The 4,892-nt window shown below is 45.0% G+C and overlaps 1 pseudogene; it reads right to left on the reverse strand.

The window, feature by feature from the left end:
• Positions 1-1,015: 1,015 nt before the first annotated feature.
• LOC115845250 (coiled-coil domain-containing protein 6-like) lies at positions 1,016-4,512 on the reverse strand (annotated as a pseudogene).
• Positions 4,513-4,892: the final 380 nt, after the last annotated feature.

Here is a 4,892-nt window from a genome sequence, read left to right on the forward strand (position 1 = left end):
TCAGAGGTCTCTTAAATTGTCTTCATTTCTTTTTACTTTTTTTCCATTTTCTGTTCAGGTTCAGTGATTTCCAATACTGTGTCTTCCAGCTTGCTGAGGAGTTCCTCTGTATCATGTAATCTACTGTTGATTCCTTTTAATGTATTTTTTATTTCAGTTATTGCATTCTTAATCTCTGTTTGCTTTTTCTGTATATCTTCTAACTCATTTTTCTACTTTAAAGTGAAACCAAACAATTTATTTGTGCTAAATGAACAGAAATAATGCATTCAAGATATACTTCTCTGTACACTGCACTCGATTTTACTGGGCAAAATAAGCAGTCCTCAGTGATATTGTGCTCAGCAATAAAGTCCTCAGCAATAAAGTATTTTGTGGCCGTTATGCTAAGATATTCCTATAATGTTTATTTCAAATAGTATTTTCTAATAGTATTTTGTACCTTTAAAATATTTGTTTGAACTCTGTTTTAGGGAAACACAAGTAAAGAATGGAAAGGGGAAATAGCTGTTTTTGTTACAATCACACTGTCCTCTGCGGCAGAAATCACACAGCACCTTCTAATCAGTCATAACAACCACTGGTGGGTAGGACAACAGTTATCGACTCACGTGAGAGGGGTCCAGTTTGAGGAGGCTAACATCAAGGATAAAGAAAAAATCACACCTGGATATACAATAATTATCAATCCCATGCATGTGGAAAAGATATAGCCATGTGATCCAGACTTTAGGTGATCTGTTTTACAAGAGACATGGATGTTGGGATATACTGAAAATAACCCATACAAAGTGTATCTGTAGAAAGCTCTATTGAGCATTGTCTTTGGTACTGATCCATCTAACTTCCCATTTTATACTGAGTGCTAGATTTTCAAAGTTCTGAATTGTAGTGCTGAATTATTGGTATGCTTGGTAAACACCATTATAATGGGAGGGGAGGGGTAATAACAGCTCAGTAATTTTCTGCAAATTCATGGAAAAAAATAAAAAGATATCCCTTTTTATTTTCCAACCTAAAAGCCAGGAAAACGAAGCTCTGGGGCCAGGCGAAAATTGCACACTGCTGCTGAACTACCAAACAGTCGAACAGCCAACGTCCCAGCCAGGGAATGTGCACACATGTAGATTCAAGTAAAACACCGAAGGAAAAAGTCGTCCGTGTAGAGTTGTAGATCCACAACACTGGCTGCGTTTCCGACACACATTTGCAACATAATGAATAGTGAAGCCTAGATAACCTCAGTGCAAATAAGTCACATTCATATTCCAGGGAAGGAAGCCTTTGGCGTTGAGTCGACAGCTCGGCTCCACTGTACAAGAACGTGTGCCGACATGAGGTTCGGACTAAGCACATGCATTAAGGCTGGGAGGAGGGGTGAACCGACTGTTGCGAGGGGGCAGGCTGCAAGGTGCCTGCTGAGGGGACTGCGGGCTGCATGGGTGGTGGAGATGGAGGTGGCAGTGGCTGGACAGGGGTCTGTGTGTTGTGAGACGGAGGTAGCGTGGGCCATTTGAATTGATCAGGACTTGCTTCTCTGCGGTGAAGGCCTTGTGATACCGTGGAATGCTCCCATATGCTGCACATGAAGACCTGGGGAATTGTAATAAGACATTCCAGCTCTAGTCAGTGAAGTTGGTGGCATGAAACCAAGTGTGTTACTTGCATACGAGAGACTGGGTGATATCGGCCGGCTTGAACTGGGAGAAGGTGTGTAAGGGATCGGGCTGCACACAATGTGAGGTCTTAATCCTTGTGCAGACAGCTCCTTAAAATACCTTTCAGCATCCATCTCTAAGCTGGACTCACTCTCTGAGAGCTGTCGACAGAGGGCCTCTCTCCTCTCCATCTCCCTCTGCAGCTTCCTCTCAGGTCCTCTTCCCTCATGTGAAGTTCCTCCTCCAAATACTGCGCCATTATCTCGGAATGCTGTAACTGGGCAGCACTCAGTTGCTTCTTCAGCTTCTCCAGTTCATTCTTTAAAGACCTGATGTGTCGCATCACGTTTTCTGGAGGGTCGATCTACACGGAGATGTCTCTAGGCAATGGGGGAGCAGACACCGGCTGGTCTAATTTCTCCTGCAGGATTCGCTTTTCAGCTTCAAGTTCCATCCTTGTCCAGAAACGATTCACTCGTGCTTCTTGTTCCTGTTCCAAAGTACTTTCGAGGTCAATCTTCTCTCGTCTCAACTGTTCTAATGTAAGCTGCTTAGAAATGGTATCGTTCTCCAGTTTTTTAGTTTTCTTCATCAGTTTGCTGACCTGGAATTCCTGCTCCATATGCTGTTCTAGTTTGGCTTTCTCATGCTGCAACTGCATCAATTTTCTGGAGAGCTCATTAGTGAGGAACTCTTCTTCCTTCTCGTAATTTATAGCAAGGGTTTCTTTCTCCTTCTGCAAAGGCTGAATTTTCTTGAATAATGTGTTACTGATGAATTCTTCTTTCCATTCAGCCTGGGCTTGGATGGTCACACTGGCTTTGCGCAAGCCGCGCTTCTCCTCCTGCAGTGCCTTGCACTTGAGTTTGTAGGTCTCCAGCTGGACCTTGAGCACCTTGTTCTGCTGTAGCGAGGCCAGGTGCTTGATGAGCTCCTGCAGGCTGAAGGGTGAGATGACAATGCCCCCTGCTCCAGCCACTTCCCACCACTGCCGCCTCTCCTGCCGCTGCCGCCCAAGATCAATGACTATATCTTCTCTTTGTTAATCTTCTCACTGTGTTCATCCATTCTTCTCCTGAGTACTTTGATTATCTTTATGATTTTTACTTTAAACTCTTTAGCGGGTAGATTGCCTATCCCTATTTCACTTCATTCTTCTTCTGGGGTTTTGGTCCCCTGAAGAAGGGGACCCCTGTCCCCTCATTTTACCTAATGTCCCCTCATTTTACCTAATTTGCTATTTTTATTTCTATGTATTTTGTGGGCTCCTTATGTTTCCCGATCCTGAAGAAGTGGCTTTTTGAAGCAGATGTCCTATGTATCCCAGCAGCGCACTACTCTCTGCTCATTTGAACTATATGTCCTACCTGGCTACAGGGCCCTGTGGGTCCCAGAACTGGTGTTTTGGTCTGCTTGTGGGTGGGACCAGGACCCAGGATTTCCTGGGGCTGGTGCCTACCCACTGGTGGGTAAGGCTGGTCCCGGAGCTACTGCCAGCCCACTGGTAGGCAAAACTGGGTCCCAGGGTTTCTGGATGCAGGGCCCTGGGGGTCCCAGAATTGGTGTTTTGGCCTGTTTGTGGGCTCATGGGGTCCTGGGGACAGTGCCTACACACTGGTGGGTGAGACCTACTGGTGGGCTGAGTCAGGTCCCAGATCTCTGGCTGCAGGGCCCTGGAAATCCCGTGGCTAGAGCTGGTGTATGGAGCCAGGTCCTGGGCCCTCTGCTGGACAGGGCCAGGTCCTGGGGTGGCTGTGCACTCAGGGGGTTTCAGGGCAACAGGCCTGCTGGTGGGTGGAGTTGTGTCTCGGCCGGAGGCATTCCAGTACTTGTACTGACAACCTGGTGAGTTGGTCTGAGTCCTGGTACAAATAAGCTACAGGGAGGATTCCAGAATAGTGCTTGCCAGCATCAGTGTCCATGTGGTAGAAGGAGCTCCTCAAAACAGCTGATGCTAATGTCTATGTTCCCAGGACAAGCCCCAGCTGCCTTCTGCCCCTCCACGAGGCTCTTCAAGATCAGAAGGTGTGTCTTACCCAGGTTCCTTTCAAATTACTCCTTCTTCCCTGGGTCCCAGAGCATGTGAAGTTTTGCGTGTGCTCTTTAGGAGTGGAGTCTCTATTTCCCACAGTCCTCTGGCTCTTTTGAAAGTAAACCCAACTGGCCTTCAGAGCCAGTCATTCTTGGGGCTTATCTTCCATGTGCAGGACTCCCAGGCTGGGAAAGCCACATGCGGGGCTCCAACCACTTGCTCATTGAGGAGAACCTCTGCAATTGTAATTATCCTCCTGTGTGTGGGTTGCCCCTCCTACCTATCTTGTTGTGCTTCCTTCTTTACATCTTTAGTTATAGATCTTTTCTGCTAGTGCTCTGGTTTGTCACATAAATAATTTCTCTGTAAATAGTTGCAATTTTGCTGTCCTCATGGGAGGAGGTGAGCTTAGGGTCTTCATACTCTGCCATCTTGGCCACTCCATCTTACCTTTATGAACTATTTTTCTGTAGCATGCAATGCTGTTTGATAGCATTTCACCCACAGTGGAACTTCTTTCAAAATTGGAATCAATCCTTTCAAACCCTGCTGTTGATTTATCAAGTAAGTTTATGTAATGTCCTGAATCTTTTGTTGTCATTTCAAGAATCTTCACAGCATTTTTCCAGAAGTAGATTCCATCTCAAGAAACCACTTTCTTTTCTCATTCATAAGAAGCAACTCCTCCTCTGTTACACTTTGATCATGAGATTGCAGCAAATTAGTCCCATCTTCAAGTTCCACTTCTAGTTCTCTTGTTATTTCCACCATATATTCAGTTACTTCCTCCACTGAAGTCTTAAACCCCTCAAAGTCATCCATGAGGGTTGGAATCAACTTCTTTCCAATCCCTGTTAATGTTAATATTTTGACCCTTTCCCATGAACCATGAATGTTCTTAATGGCACCTAAAATGGTGACTCCTTTCTAGAAGGCTTTCAATTTACTTTGCTTGGGTCCATCAGAGGAATCACTATTTATGGTAGCTGTAGTCTTATGAAATGTTTTTCTTAAATAATATGACTTGAGTGTCAAAATTACTCCTTGATCCATGGGCTGAAGAATAGATGATATGTTAGCAGGCATGAAAACAATGTGAACTTTGTTGGACAGCTCTATCAGAGCTCTTGGGTGACTAGGTGCCTTGTCAGTAAGTAGTAATATTTTGAAAGGAATCTTTTTCTCTGAGCCTTAGGTCTCAA

The sequence above is a fragment of the Globicephala melas genome, chromosome 3 (genome assembly GCF_963455315.2).
Source record: "Globicephala melas chromosome 3, mGloMel1.2, whole genome shotgun sequence".
NCBI classification, from domain to species: domain Eukaryota; kingdom Metazoa; phylum Chordata; class Mammalia; order Artiodactyla; family Delphinidae; genus Globicephala; species Globicephala melas.